This window comes from Ursus maritimus, unplaced genomic scaffold (genome assembly GCF_017311325.1).
Source record: "Ursus maritimus isolate PB19 unplaced genomic scaffold, ASM1731132v1 scaffold_6, whole genome shotgun sequence".
Taxonomy (NCBI): domain Eukaryota; kingdom Metazoa; phylum Chordata; class Mammalia; order Carnivora; family Ursidae; genus Ursus; species Ursus maritimus.
In genome coordinates this window covers 21,528,490-21,545,726 of record NW_024426774.1, presented here as the reverse complement: position 1 = coordinate 21,545,726, position 17,237 = coordinate 21,528,490, and the positions used below count along the sequence as shown (strand labels likewise).

The window sequence follows — 17,237 nt, the reverse complement described above, 5'->3', positions numbered from 1 at the left end:
TGGCTGAGTAATATTCCATTGTATATATGGACCACATCTTCTTAATCCAGTCATCTGTTGAAGGGCATCTCGGCTCCTTCCACGATTTAGCTATTGTGGACAATGCTGCTATGAACATTGGGGTGCATACGGCCCTTCTCTTCACTACGTCTGTATCTTTGGGGTAAATACCCAGTAGTGCAATTGCTGGATCACAGGGTAGCTCAATTTTTAACTTTTTAAGGGACCTCCACACTGTTTTCCAAAGTGGCTGTACCAACTTGCATTCCCACCAACAGTGTAAGAGGGATCCCCTTTCTCTACATCCTCTCCAACATTTGTTGTTTCCTGCCTTGTCAATTTTTACCATTCTAACTGGCGTTAAGGTGGTATCTCAATGTTGTTTTTGCATGAAGAACTATGCTCTAAAAATATATCTTTTACTGGGAATGCACCATTTTAAAGTTTAACACATACACTGGGAATGCACCATTTTAAAGTTTAACACATGAGAGAACAAAGGGGGTTAAACTACCACATTCTGCAGATTATGCAAGTGGGAATTATCAAGTGGGAATTCCTGATAACATCAGAACAGGCAGTTTACTGTGGTGCTTTATTACAGAAATTAGAGCCAGCCAACCACAGATACAATAAAATGCTAAGCGTAACAGTCGCCACATACTCTTGTCCCTACCATCTCTTATCTTCCATCTAATCATATGACTCCCAAGATTACTGTTTATCTATTTTCCAAATGTGATTTGTCTTCCCCACCGGGTCTTAAGATTCTTGGTGCTGGGCGCCTGGGTGGCTCAGTCAGTGAAGTGTCTGCCTTCAGCTCAGGTCACAATCTCAGGGTCCTGGGATCGAGTCCTGCACCAGGCTCCGTGCTCAGTGGGCAGTCTGTTTGTCCCTCTCCCTCTCCCTCTGCCCCTACACCCCACCCCATGCTCTGTCTCTCTCTCTCTCTCTCTCAAAAAACAAATAAAATCTTTTTTAAAAAAAGAAAGATTCTTGGTACCAAAACTGTTTTAGACTTTAATGTCCTAGTGTAGCATCCAGCACAGTACGAAGCATCCAGCACTGATGACATTAACATCATAAACTAAACTCAGACACTGTCATTTTACAGACGATGACAGTGAAGGCCAGGGGTCTCACAGGTGCTCAGTGAGAGCGCTGGGACTGGAAACCACTTGCAGGGCACTCCGGCCATATCTCAGTCTCCCTGACCTAGGCATCTTTCAGTTATCTGTAAATCTCCAGCACCTAGCCCTGGTGTTGGGGACGTGGGTACTCCAACGACGACGGAGATTAAAGTTTGCCAAACAAAGGCATAAACTTTGACTCCCAGTCTTACACTCTTTTCATGACAGAAACTGATGATTTAACTGGACCTGGAAAGACACTCTTATCCTCACCTCTGAGATAAAAGTGTGATTATTTGTAAGAGGTCCTCCCTATGAAGAGCTGTACTTGTGACCAAGAATTGATATTTACAGTCACTTCCTAAAATTACTCTATTTCCACGATAAATAATAACACACACTAACATGTTATGTTGAGCATTTGCTATGTGGCAGGTACCAGCCTAAATTCTTTAATTAGATTGAACTATTTAAACCGCCCAGCAACCTTCAGAGATAGATGCTATTACTACCCTCACTTTACAGATGAGGAAACTGAGGCACGGTATCTTACTAGTTAGTGACAGAGTTCGGATCCAAACCCAGGATGTCTGATCCAGGGCCCATTTTCTTAAACACCACTCTAAATCATCTCTCAATAATTAAAGGGGAAACCATCAGGATGAGTAAAAAAATGTGAATTATAAATTTGTCAATAAATGCCACTTTATTAAGTACCTAAAATAATTCAAAGTGAAAGCTGACAAAATATTGCCAAAAAGAGTGTCCTACCATGCGAGCTTTAGTGAAATGAAAATGATTTATCTAAGTTTTAGAACTATATACATGTAAATCAATGACGCAAAAGCAGAAACAAGGTGCTCCTAATTCGATTAAATAGGCTCTGCAATGTTAACACTACTGGTTTATTTAGCAAACCCTTTAAACAAACAGTGAAAGTAAGTGTGGATTTGAATCATCTTTAAATTATTACTGGTTCATAGTTCCTGAGATCTGACTCAAATTATTAAGGAATCGCTATAAACAGGAAAAGCTGACAATTTCACTACAGTTTATAAGGAGTTTAGTGACAGCCAAGAATTATTCTGAATTAACAAAGTTATTCAAAGGTATTCTGCAACCTTTAAGACATTAGCATTTTGAAGAGAATGCAAAATTAAAGCAAAATACATGCTTTCTAATGTAATAGTAAACCTATTATTGGATACGCTTTCTGGAAAAAAGAATGATGGAAACCATTTCTCCTCTCTGAGCCATCTGAAAAGAACAAAGCAGATGAGTCCAGGGTTCCTTCCCTGAGTCTACGTCAGTTTCCTTTACGCTATTAATTTACCATTTGGCCCGTTCTCCTACAGAGCTTCCTGTTTTCTTGACAATGACGTTTGTGCTTAACCAACAATATTCACCAGCAGCTGAGAAGGAAGTCCTCAGCTTTGGCAACCTAAAATCACAGGTAACTGTGAAACAAGATCGGCTCAAAGACCAGTAACTGGCTGCTACATGAATGTGAGGTCACAGACATTAGAGTGGATTCTTGTTAGCTCCTATTCACCACCATTTCATTTTAATAGAATTTCTTTCCTCTGATTCCACTCAGACCAAAGTAGTTTCAAAATTATCATAGCTTCTAGGCTGAAAGGCAGCAGCAAAGCAGCTCAGAGTGCCGCAGACTACCTCGACAGCTACCAAAGCATCTGCAAAATAGGCATTTGATCTGCAAAGACATCACCTTCTGATTCACAGGATCTTACACCCTCAGACTCAGAAGGGAATTATGGCCCATCGAAACCTGCCAGCTCAAGCTGAGCCTTTCTACAAGGGGAACCATGAATTAAAACAGGTAAAAGAAGGCCAAAAAAAAAAAAAAAAAAAACTGCACTGAGAGAGATTTTTTTACATCATTCAGAAGAACGGCACTCCTTGCTTGATGACATATGATGTTCCCGATACACCAAACACATCCTCTACATCTCTAAAGCCTGAAATCTATTTCTAGGCCCTACTAGAAAGTGATGGATTCAATTCTTAGCATAGGATTCCAAAATGCCATTACCAAAATATGTGAGTCAACTCAGAATGTTTTAAAAATTATAAAATTAAAATATTCCAAAAAAATGTGTTTGCCAGTTCATGTGGCATCAACTGTTATTCCCAGTTTATATGCTGTATCCCCATTTATAATGACAGACTTCAACTCTAAAGTAGGGAATACTTTTAAGTGTCAGTAGGTATTCCTATAACAAAAACGTGGTTTAAATTACAGCATGGTTCCAGTAGGAATGAGGGGCTCAAAAACTATTTTTAACAGTTAACTAGGAGGGGGAAATCTTAATATTTTGAGATGGATGCTTCGCTCATTAATATTCAACCTTTCTTCTTTTCTAATATGTGCACTTAATTCACTCTGCTAGCAGAATAAAGAGAAAATTAATAGGATTATCTCAATTAGTGCAGGATAAACGTTTGATAAAATTAAATATCCATTCATGATTTTAAAGACTCCTTGCAAATAAGGATCAAAAAGGAACTTCCTTAATATAATAAGAGCCATCTATAAGAAAACCTACAATAATATCACATCTAATAAAAAATGTTAAATTTTCCCTTTGAGACAGAGAACGAGATGTTACCCACTCTTACCATTTTTTTTCAACATTGTACAGAAGTCCTAGCAAGTGCAGAGCAGCATGGGAACATAAGGGTATCAATACTGGAGAAGAAGAAATAAAACTATACTTATGTGTAGGTAAGATGACTGTGCACATGAAAAACTTTCATCTTCACAGGCATTATTGGAAATATGTGAGCTTAGCAAAGTTGCTAGACAAAGGACATACACAAAAATCAACCGTCGACTGTATACGTGTATCTACACGCCATCAACAATCAGGTAAAAAATAAAAACTTTTAGAAAGATGCCATCAAAAATAACATCAAACTATCAAATATACAGGAATGTCACAAAGGATGTGCAAGCTCTCTATGTAGAAAGCTTCTACTAAAAGAAAAAGAAAACAAATAAACGAATACAGGTATGTTCGTAGATTAAAAGACACATAAGGAAAAGATGTCAGTTCCCCTTAATTGATCTGGAACCTGAGAGGCAGATTTTAAAATTTAAATAGAATGTCAAGAACCAAGAATAGACAGATTCTCTTGAAGAAGAAACACGTGACAGGATTATACACAATAGCCAAAAACTGGAAGCAACCCAAGTGTCCATCAAGACTAATGAATGGATAAACAAAATGTGACATATATGTGTAATAGAATATTCTTTAATAGACTTAAAAAGGAAAGAAATTTCGACACGTGCTACAACACGGAAAAACCTTGAAGATATTAGGCTAAGTGCAGTAAGCCAGTCACAAAAGGACAAATACTGTATGATTCTGTTCATATGAGGTACTTGGGAGTTATCAAATTCAAAGAGATAGAAAGTAGAATGGTAGTTGCCAAGAGCTGAGGGAGGGTGCAACAGACAGTATTTAATGGGTACACAGTTTCAATTTTATCAGAGGAAAAAGTTCTGGAAATAGATAGTGATGATGGTTGCACAAGAACGTGAATGTACTTAATGTTATGAACTGTACACTTAAAAATGTTTAAAATGATAAATTTTACACATATTTTACTGCAATAAGGAAAAAAACTAAATAGGAGAACTTGCTCTACTGGATATCAAAAATTATTATAAATCTTCATGACTAAAATATTGATACTGATACACAAAGATAGACAAAGACTGAATAGAGTCCAGAGACAGGTCCTCATATATCTGGACACTTAATTTATGATAAAGGCATCTCTGTACAGAAAGGAAAGGAAACTGTTTTCAATAAATGGTGCTGAGTCAGCCAGACATAGGGAAAAATATGAAACTTGATCCCTACCTCAGACCATTCACAAGAATCAAGTCCAAGTGAACTGAAGCTCTGAATGGGAAAAGCATTTTTAGAAGACAATGGGGGGAAGGTTAATTAGGTAAACGGAAGAACACCTTCAAGAACCTGGGGTGAACAAAAATTCCCAAGAAGTACTACTATGAAGGGAAAGATGAGTTAACTGGATTATACTATTATTAGATTTTCTATTCATAAAAAAAATTAGAGTGAAAAAACAAACCACAGAGAGAAGATATTTATAAAATTGATATTAAAATATCTAAAGAACTCCTATAAATTGATAAGAAAAAGACAAGTTAGTAGACCTGAAAGAATACTTCATAAAAAGGGATCCAAATGGCCAATATACATGAAAAAGTGCTTAACCTAATTAGTCACAAGAGAAATGCAATTTTAATCTACAATAAGGCACCATATCACACCATGAGGGTGGCTAAAATCAAACCAACACTACCAAGTCGGATTAACAACTGGTCTTATGGCATAGTGTATACAGCCAAGTTGCCTGTCTTTCATTAGTATCTATATATTTTTGCAGATTTCTTTTTCAGATATGACAGGTGAAAATACCATATTAAACATAATATAAATTATTTTCAATATTGCTTATTTCCTCTTATATCATTCTTTTTCATTTATATGTTATATATGTTTTATAATACATAAATATATTTCGTAATTAAATAAGTATGCATGCATTGACGGTTTATACACAAATTATTTGAGATGCATAATCAAAAAAGCTTAGAGATCATTCTACAAGAGTACAGAAAGGAGTGTCTATTCTCTAGAACCTTGAACTGTAAATCAGAAGACAAAAATCAAACCCGTGAAAGTAAGCACAATTTAAATAACAATTCAAGACAACAATAGATACAAGTCGCAAAGCAATTAACATGATTAATTGCCAAATTAGTGGTTAAAGAATATAAGCACAATTGAAGTTGCCAGAGCAGAGAAACCACTTTCAGCTGGGGTAATCAAGGAAGGTTCACTGGAACACAACTGGCCTCTAAGAATGCATCGGATCCGGTCAAGCTAGGTAGGGGAAGGAAAATATTTACTTACCATTGTCCTTAAATAAGGACAAAACCAAGGAGACAGAAACTCAACTAGATTGAAAGCTCTGTAATGAAACAGCCTATTAAAACTTGGGTCCCTTAGTGCCCAGCAGCCCACCTGCCGGCACAGAAGAGGCACCTGATACCTGCCACAGAAACAGTGCAGGTGAACGAGTGGAGCTGGAAATGACAAGCACACTCCAAGGTCATGTCAAAGTCAAAACAAATTACATAAATATCCTGGACTGATTCAACTGTGGGAATGCTGGTCATTCTTCTTTTAATAAATATTATAAGAAATCCCCAGGGGGGTGCCTGGGTGGCTCAGTCAGTTAAGCGGCTGCCTTTGGCTCAGGTCATAATCCCCGAGTCCTGGGATCAAGCCCCATCTGGGGCTCCCAGCTCAGCGGGGGTCTGGTTCTCCCTCTCCCTCTGCCCCTCCCTATGTTCATGTATGCTCATGCTCGCTCTCTTGCTCTCTCTCTAATAAATAAATAAATAAAATCTTAAAAAAAAAAAAAAAAAAGAACGAAATCCCCAGGGAGAAAGCCAACTTAATACTATCTTTATACATTTAATGTGCAATATAATTTTTTTTTTAAAGATTTTATTTATTTATTTGACAGAGACAGAGACAGCCAGCGAGAGAGGGAACACAAGCAGGGGGAGTGGGAGAGGAAGAAGCAGGCTCATAGCGGAGGAGCCTGACGTGGGGCTCGATCCCATAACGCCGGGATCACGCCCTGAGCCGAAGGCAGACGCTTAACCGCTGTGCCACCCAGGCGCCCCGTGCAATATAATTTTATAAAAAGTAATTTTTATACTAAACTCTTTAATTTGTTCAGTAAAAATATTCCTGTAAATTTTTTAGGTCATCATTTTCTTTCCTTGACCCAAAACATGTCCTAAATGGATGTATTCCCAATTCTCTGAATTCTGGGGGATTTAGATTTTATACCATTTGTATATTATGTATCTAAATCCTAATCTCAATTCCTGCTCCTCACAGGAAGGACTGGAAAGCAGCTTGGCATGGAGCTCAGATTTTCAAGAGAAATAACTGGCAGAGCTGTCATCGTTCCCTTACTGGCTTTCCTAATGTTTGCTTCCTTTATATTTGCATCTCCACAGTGCCTCACACTAAGTGCTCGGTATATGCTTTCCGTATGAAAAATATACTTGAGTGAATATGAACAGTACAGGGTAGGGCACAGAAAAGAACAGATGGAAAACTGGTAGAGGTGGGGGGAAGAACAGGGAGAAGAAGAAAAAAAAAAAACAGAAGAATGAGCGGTATGGAAACAGAGAAGGTGGAAGGGGAAATGGAAAAAGAGAGTGGAAGAATGGAAAAGAAGGAAAGAGGGGAATTAATAGATTCTGAAGTGCCATTACAGGATTCTCCTCCCTGTTGGTAAGAGGTGCCTTCTAAAGATGGAAGAAAAGGGTTTTTTCTTTATTTTGTTTAAAAGATTTTACCTATTAGAGAGAGAGAGAGCAGAGAGAGGACAATTGGGGGGTGGGGGTGCAGGTGAAGGAGAAGCAGACTCCCCGCTGAGCAGGGAACCTATCTCAGGGCTCGATCCCAGGACCCCGGGACCATGACCTGAGCTGAAGTCCGACTGAGCCACCCAGGTGCCCCAAGGAAAGTTTTTTAAATCCTTGATCTCTTCTACTTAAGTGATTACAAAAAGACCATCTGCTATGTGAGCATATCTGGAACTGCAGGGTAATGGGATAAATGTGCATCCATGTATTTGGGGGGTTTTGATGGCTTGGGAAGGATTTTTTTCTTAGATTGCTGCTTGACACACTATCATTACACACTATGAATTTTCCAGCCTTGTGCACGTTAAGTAATTTGTCTCTTCCTTGCTTTCCTCATCTGTGAAATGGGATGACAGCCCCACTCCATGGCGTTATGAGGATCCACTGACCTGGTACGTACAGAGTATTTAGAACAGTGCCTGGCACACAGTAGATACTCACTATTATGAAATGCACAGATACTTTTTGTTCAATTCAGTTTTATTTCATATTTTTTAAAATTCAAATCAAGACCCACTAAAATGCTTTCCTTTAAAATGATCCACACCAGCGGATCACAATCTAGTAATGGTTTGCAACACACAGCACTATCCAACACAACCTCAAGGAACGTAGCTTCCAGAAAAATGAAGATAACAGTACTCTACTCCACACTGGTCAAAACTATTTCTTGAACACTTCACTCAGCTGTAGGTGTTACACTTAAAAACAAAAACAAAAACAAAACACGGGGCGCCTGGCTGGCTCCATTGCTAGAACATGTGACCCTTGATCTAAGGGTCGTGAGTTCAAGCCCCACCCTGGGTACGGAGATTACTTAAAAATAAAATCTTTAGAAAAAGAAAAAAAATCAGAAAAGATAACTGTTGCATATATCTTGCTAGATTTAAGATCCATGTGTCTTCTGCCCGTAGCTGATACATAAACAAAATTTTCTTTAAACCCAGGGTGGGTTCCTGACCCATAAAAGGAAAATCACTATGTATACAGGTGTATATGCATATACACTGTACACAAATAAGAAATAGCTTTTCCTTTTTTATGTCTTTTTTACTGGTCAGGATTTTTTTTAATGTATTTGAATTTATGATTTTTTGTTTTATGGCTTGTGGGCTTGTGATACTCTCTCACTCTAATATTTTTTAAACTACCATATTTCCTTCTTATAACTAAATGAGCTTTTAAAATGTGGCATGTCAGGTAAATAATGTAATTTAATCATGAAGACTTCTAAATAAATCTCATTCTTATACATGTAAATAACCACGGCCGTTGCCAAAAACCAAAAAACTATAGTTCAGGGATTCAAAATACATTTTAAAATACTGACATTTTATGAGAAAGTACCTAATAAGTTCTTTACAAATATTCTATATTTTAAAGTCACTAGGACAATTAAAAGAATATCTTCTTGACGAGATGTATATATATATATATATATATATATATATACACACACACACACACACACACATACACACACACACACACACACACACACACAATTCCTGACAGATTTCTGAGTTAATTCCTATGGAAGAAATAACATGCTGGTGCCATTGGCCTGGCCGGACACAAGTCATCTTTAGATATGAATCACATATTATTTCCTCTCTATTTAGCAGATCAATGTTTTGTGATAGTGAGTTGGCATAAAGCTTATTCTTTAAAATGATACTCTCAATTTAAATTGTTCTCAGGACCTTCTACAAAATATGTGGAATTCTAGATATTTTTTTTGTATGTAATGGGAAATGTTCTTTATTCTTTTTTTTCCAGAAACTTATGTATTAGCCTGCTCTCTGCTTTTCTGATTACTAACATTTCTCCAAGTAAACCATATAGATCCTCTCCTTTTTTATTTATTTATTCTTTCTTTTCACCTCATTCAGTTCTAGATGTTACACTTTAAGAAGGACAGAGACTAACTGGATCTTACTGGGAAGAAGCTAGCAAGGATGCTGAAAGGACACAAGTCACCTAGTTATAAGCAGAGACTCCATGTCAGACTGCAGAAGAGAAAAATACAACACATGATAGCTAGCTTCGTTTATCTGAAGTGTTGTCGCATGGAAGACTGATTAAGCTTGTTCTATATTGTGCCATGGGGTATAAGTGACACAAAAAAGGGTTTCAGTCAACATAGGAAAGCCCTTTCTAACAGCATTTGGAGCCCAGCAAGCAGCCTTGGGCCTCAGGGGGCTTCCCTGTGACAAGACGGTCACCTGGCAGGGAAGTCTAGAAGGGGCTCATTCAGCACATGGTGGTCATTAGAGTTTAAAACCTCTAATCCTGAAATCCTATAATTCTCAACTATATTAAGGCAATATTATGCTATAATATGACTTCTAAAGCCAACACCATTTCTTTACTAAGTTTTTTTTTTCTTTTAAGATTTTATTTATTTATCTGACAGAGAGAGAGAGACCACAAGCAGGCAGAGTGGCAGGCAGAGGGAGAGGGAGAAGCAGGCTCTCCACTGAGCAGAGAGCCCGACGCAGGGCTCCATCCCAGGACCCTGGGATCATGACCTGAGCCAAACAGATGCCCAACCGACCAAGCCACCCAGGCGCCCCTCTTTACTAAGTTTTTAAAAAGAAAGAAATTCTGGGACACCTGGGTGGCTCAGTCAGTTGAGCATCTGACTTTTGATTTTGGCTCAGGTCATGATCTCGGGGTCATGAGATCAAGCCCCAAGTCGGGCTCTACCTTCAGCAGGGAGTCTGTTTGAGATTCTCTCTCTCCTCTCCCGCTGCCCCTTCCCCCATGTTCTCTTTCACTCTCTCTCTCTCAAATAAATAAATCTTTAAAAATTAAAATAAATAAAAATTTTTAAAAAGAAATTAATTCTGCCATGAACTACATAAAACCAAGTTGAAAAGGCAAATGATAATATTTTAACAAAAACAATGTAATAAAAGTTGACTTAATATGCCTAGCACACTAAATCTTCCTCAGTTCCAATTAGAAGAAAACTGAAATGCCAACCAAGTCAGTGACCTGGAGTAGGATGTGCACCAACTTAGAAATATAAATCCATATACTGCTTTAACAAGCAAACAGCAAAACACTGTCTGAGCTTTAAAACGTACAATGAATAAAGGAAGAATCTTACCCAGAAAAGACTGTACTGTAAACATTCTCCCTACTGGAGTCACGCTTCTTCGGCATACATGCAGATTACATAAACAAAGGAGTACTGCTCTCTCAGTTTTCACTGACCCAACTCACTGAAAATTGTAGTCATTTTAAGAGAAGTCTTCATTCTTACAACCCTCTATCATATTTGTTTAAAAAGGAAAAAAAAAAGCAGTATCTCAGATTATCCAATGTGTAGTTAGGAATTACTTATCCATAATGTACTAATGTACTCTCTCTATCTCAAACAGAATTCTACAAAGGCCAATTCCCGGATGTCTGAATGCAGAAACCTTTCTAGAACAGTGCTACTCCAAGTGGGCTCCATGGACCAGCGTGCTATAAACTGTTACTAGTCCGTAATAAGATAAGCAGAGAAAATGAGAGGAAGAAACTTTTACAGCAAGATGTAAGACTAGTTTTTAGTCTGATGAATCAAATATTAAAAAGCCCAGCCTTGTATCTCACATCTTTTTAATTCATTTTTCTAGTAATTCATTTCTACTATATTTTACAAAACTATCAGTTGATAACAGATCGGAAAAATTTTAAAACCATCTTTCACCAAAGACAGAGAAAACTTCTCAAAAGTTTCTTTAAATGCTGAAGGTCCCTTGGATAGGAAGATAAACTACTTTACTCTGATGTCCCCAATCTCCCTATTCACCGTGGTTTCCCCACCACAGTAACAAACCCTACTAATTTATTCAAGTGTTCTTTTGCTACCTCTGCTAAATTGTCAGTGATATCAACACACTTCACTGCTTAAAATGTATCGTCAGGTTATATCTGACTGCTCAGAATTTGCAACACTACTTCGTCTGCACCCAGATGTAGCTCCAACATATTCTTGGATTCGTTCCTTGTAAGAAGGTATTAACTAATTTGATGAGCTAGTCTGGAGGGTCACCCGATCTTGCAACATGACAGCTGGCACGAACCGTGGCCATCAGTGGTCATTTTTGAGAGAGTCTAGAGATAGCAGAGCACAGTTTTAAATGCCAGGCCTCCACTCATGCTTAAAGACTGCTTATCTTGGCAATTCTGCCAACACACCTGTACTTTCAATTCTCCATTTGAACTATTTCGGTCCCCAGAATCCTCTTCTGACTTACACGTTCTTTTATTTCTTACATAAACATGTATAAAGATGGATTTAATAAATATATTTATAAAAACCTGCCAACAAACAATTCCTAAAGATATTTTTATTACATTAAAATAGGATGAGTAATACTCTTAGGAAAAGTTAAATACACGGTGATGTGCTGTAAGAAATTATCCCACAGTGCCAATAATTGCATGCTTTTAGTTAAGATTCGCAACACCAACCAAGCTTTCAACTCTTCAGTGACTTAAATGATGTAAAAAAAAAAAAAAAAACACCTAGAGTCTGATTATTTAGGTCAAAGTTAATCAGCGACAGACCATAAAGTAAATACATGTGTTGAATTTCTGTCCTAGTACCAACTATGAAATTGTATTCCCTCCCCTCAATCTTTAATTCGCAGACATCTGTAAACTCTTTGTCAAATGATCTGGGATCTAGCCCATCTATAGCATAGAGAATACTGCTATTTTAGATACCTACCTTTTCTTTTTTTTTTTTTTTTAAAGATTTTATTTATTTATTCGACAGGATAGAGACAGCCAGCGAGAGAGGGAATACAAGCAGGGGGAGTGGGAGAGGAAGAAGCAGGCTCACAGCGGAGGAGCCTGACGTGGGGCTCGATTCCGCAACGCCAGGATCACGCCCTGAGCCGAAGGCAGACGCCCAACCGCTGTGCCACCCAGGCGCCCCCCAGGCGCCCCGATAGCTACCTTTTCTGAATGAGTTCTAAAACTGAACTATTCCTGATGTTTAAGTTTTAGTCTCAATCACCTAACCAATTTTTATCTGAATTCTAACCAGTAACTGGGGGGCTTTTTCATGTTCATCGCTAAAGATAAATACAGATAAATACAGATAGCTAGAAACCCATTCCATACAATACTATATCAACAAGTGACTCTTATCTTTTCTTGGCCAATGCTTTTTTTTTTTCTTAGTTAAGAAGGCCCAGTGTCATTATACAGGACTTTGTATATTAAAAAATTTTAGGGTGTGCCTGATCAATCAGTACAGCGTGTGATTCTTGATCTCAGGGTCATGAGCTCAAGCCCCACATTGGGTGAGGAGCCTACTTAAAAAAAAAAAAAAAAGTATAATAAAAAAATGTTTAACTCAAACAGATTTAATTCCCCCCAGAGGAGCTATGAGATAAGAACAGGACTGGTAAAATACAATATACTTTCTTTAAAAAGATTTGGGAGGAAAAAACCTCAACACAGAATAGCATATGGAGGGCTAAATATCAAATGGAAACCAGATTAGAGGCCTCATTTATTCCTGGTCTTTAGGCAGATCCAGAAAATAAGAAGTTGGACTAGGTAAACCTAATACCTAGGTACACACTATGAGGCATCTGTTCCTTAATCACATGATGGCCAATGCTTTCTTGAAAAAATACAGAACACCTGGTAAAGAAGACCTGGGATCCGGTCCTGGGATCTAGTCCTGGCCTCCACCACTTATCAGCAAAGTAACATTGAATGAGATGCTTTACCTCTCTGAGACTTGCATTGTCCACAAGTGTTTAAAAAAACTTGTAAGGGGATGTTATAAAAACATTCCTCACAGATGTACTGAGGGCAAAGATAACCCATGAAAAAAAGAGCTTTATACTATTTACAAAACTTAAGTTCATTTACTGCTCGTTCCTTCGTAGAAAAAAATATATACGACAGACATTGTCTGTTTGGAGGTCTGAATCCACTGCACAGATGGAGGTAAATGGGTAGACTGGAGGCCAGAGAGCCTCTGAGAGGTGCGGATGGGGTGTACAGAGAGGTGCATTTCAGGAAGTGATAATACCTGGAAGCCCATCCTCAAGATTGGGATAGGGCAGGGTTTTTAGGACACTGCATTAAGGAGCCCCTCGCAACGGCTGTACACGTGCCTTTGCTTCTCTTCACCCTTTCTTCATATTCTTGTCCTCTTCCTTGATTTTATCTCCCCCTCACACTGCCCTTCTGTCTCCCCTCTACCTCTCTTTACCCCTTCTCTCTTCCCTCCCTAGCCTTCTCCCTTACTTAATTACAATATAGAACTGAAATAATTTTTAAATATTTATTTATCCTGTTCTTCATTTAAAATCCAGAGGGTTCAGACACGTATATATGCAGTCACCAAAAGACACGTACTAGAATAGTCGCAGCAGTGCTATTCATGAGACAAAAACGCAGAGCTACCTGAATGTTCTTCAGCAGCAGAACAGAGAAACTGGTCTGTTCACAAAACGGAACCTCCCTCCTCAGCCAGGAGAACGAACAGATCTGCAACAGCACAGAATCTCACCAACATGATGCCGAACAAGAGAAGCCAGACACAAAACACCATTTTGTGGGATACAAATTCCACTTACATTAAGTTTTTGTAAGAAGGCAAGAGCAACCTCTGCTCTTAGAAGGCAGGATGGCAGTTACTCTGTGCGTGTGATGGGAGGGGGAGAGCCCCAGGAGATGGGTGAGGTGCTGGTCATGTTCCGGTTTTCTTAGGTCCCAGTGACACACATGCGTTCAGTTTCTGGAAATCCTCGGAGTCGTACACATATGCTTAGGAGCACTTTTCTAAATGTATACCACACTTCAATAAAAAGGGGTTTTTTTCTCAAGGAGTGTCCACCTTGAATGCCCAGGGGAAGGGAGCAACAGCTAACCACTTCCTGGTTTCCCTGGTGCCCTCTAATTATTTTTTCTACCCCAAAAGACAACTGTGATCCAGCCCTGAACCTGGAACCACGAAATCTACTTTCAGTTTCCCAGCTCCACGCTGCTTGTGCTTCTCCTATGTACCTGCGTGAGGCACGGAGGATACAGCTGTGACGCCAGATGAGGCCCCTGCCTTCTTCGAGAAAACAGGTAAATACACACATACATAGATACATAAAAGCTTGAGACTGCCAAGAGGACAGAGCCTGGGATGGAGAAAAACACGGAAGACCTGCTTTTGATGGAATGGTCTAGCGAGGCAACCCTGAGCAAGTCACTAAACGCACTTGAGTCTCAGCTACCTCACCTGCCTAAGGGAATTATTATAAGGATTAAGCATGATAATATCTCTCAGAGCACTTATATTACAATAATAGCATTATGAATGATAATAGCTCTTATTATCGTCCTTACTGCTTAATGTAGAGTCGTTTGGGTTAACCAATGTCAGCATGATCTATGCACTAATACAGTAATAGTAACAATGAATAATATTTTATGGGTCACTAATTCTCAATTAAAAGGCTTCTACTCTGGGTAGAACAGGTCTATCAATTAATGGCTCTCGTCTCCTTCTAAAAGGGTGTTAATGATACAAAGGCTGGCTCAAATTCAGCACAGCCCTCTCTCACCTTTAAAGAAAATCAAGCCCAAAGAGATGGTGCTAAGAGAGGGGCTGGCCAGAGAAGTGATAATCAGCATCTGAGAGCTCAAATTAACCAACAAAAGAAACGTATATGAAGGACTGTACCTTAATTTATTATATGACCAGGACCTTCCTGGCGCTGGCCACAATGAGTCAAGCTCCATATTTAAAGGAGCTTAAGACACAGTTACAGAATTAAAATCAAACAAACAAAACAAAGACAACAAATGTAGGGGAAAGCTGCAGAGCTATGCAATCAGAGACTCGGTTTTAAACCCTGGCACTGCCACGTAACAGCTTCGGACCCTCACCTTGGGACCCTCACCTAAGGACCCTCACCTTGACTGATTCCTCCCATCACATGAGGATGCTAAAATCTATACCTCATACAGCATTGTGAGGTTTCAGCAGGTAATAGAACTAATATGGCAAGTACAGCATCTGGTCTAACAGCTATTCCTGCAACCAGTATTGTGATTATTTTCTAGGCAGAAGCCCACGAAAAGCCACTAGCACAGAGCCCAAACTGTCTACAGATGCTGGTTCCCTCTGTTCTTCCCAGCTGTTGTTCCCTCAGCCCGACACCAACCAGCATATATTCAGATACATCTACAGTGTAAGAGTGAAAATACAGTGTGGGGGCGCCTGGGTGGCACAGTGGTTAAGCGTCTGCCTTCGGCTCAGGGCGTGATCCCGGCGTTGTGGGATCAAGCCCCACATCAGGCTCCTCCACTATGAGCCTGCTTCTTCCTCTCCCACTCCCCCTGCTTGTGTTCCCTCTCTCGCCGGCTGTCTCTATCTCTGTCGAATAAATAAATAAATAAATCTTAAAAAAAGAAAAAGAAAGAAAGAAAATACAGTGTGAATGCAAACCTATGTCCTTACACAGACTGAAAAGGGGAAAAAAAGCCTCTTTGAGTTTTAAGACCCTCAGCTGTTTCTAAAACCAGGAGGGTGCTCCACCCATTTATTCTGGCTTAAATCTGGGGGCAGACTCCTTTACAGAAGCTATTTTCATTAAGAATTTATAGATCAAAAATAAGTTCACCGTTTCAGTACTATTTTAACTTTTCTCACGGTACTCAGTTTGCCTCCTCAGCCAAAGGCTTAAATCAAAGCATGAATTGGGGGGGAAAAAATACCCCAAATGTGAAAGATTGCTAGCCTTTTCTCTAAGGTCAGGAATAAGACAAGGATGCTTGCTTTCACCACTTCTACTCAAAATAGTACTGGAACTCCTAACCAGAGCAATTAGGCAAGAAAATGAAATAAAAGGCATACAAAAGGTAGGGGGAAAATATGTTTGCAGAGGACATGATCTTACCTGTAGAAAACCCCGAAAAGTCCATACACACACACACACACACACACACACAATCAGAATAAACAAATTCAGCAAAGTTGCAGAATACACGACCATACAAAAGTCAGTTGCCTTTCTATATACACTAACAATGAACAATCTGGAAAGCAAATTATAAAAACATCCCATTTACAATAGTATTAGAAAGAATAAAATGCTTAGGAATAAACTTAACCAAGGGAGCAAGGGCCGTATATAGTAGAACCCACTTATCCACAGGAAATACATTCCAAGAGCCCCAGCAGATGCCTGAACCGCAGATAGTACCAAACCCTATGTATATTGTTTTTCCCTATATACCTACTAAAGTTGAATATATAAAGAAACCACTGTAAGAGATTAATAACAAAAACTAATGAGAAAATGGAACAACTGTAACAGTATACTGTAATAGAAGTTATGTGAATGTGGTCTCTCTCTCAAAAGATCTTACTATACCGTACTCAGGCTTCTTGTGATGATGTGAGATGATAAAATGCCTGCGTGATGACATGAAGTGAGATGAACGAGGTAGGCATCATGAGGTAGCATCAGGCTACTAGAAACCTTTTTTTTTTTTTAAGATAGACTGGTGATGGGTAGTAAGGAGGGCACGTATTGCACGGTGCACTGGGTGTTATACGCAACTAATGAATCATC

At 38.9% G+C, this 17,237-nt stretch overlaps 1 protein-coding gene across 2 annotated transcripts in view; it reads right to left on the bottom strand.

The window, feature by feature from the left end:
* Positions 1-17,237, bottom strand: part of BABAM2 (BRISC and BRCA1 A complex member 2) — a 398,067-nt gene that overhangs the window by 363,423 nt on the left and 17,407 nt on the right. The gene's annotated exons all lie outside the window — the stretch shown is intronic.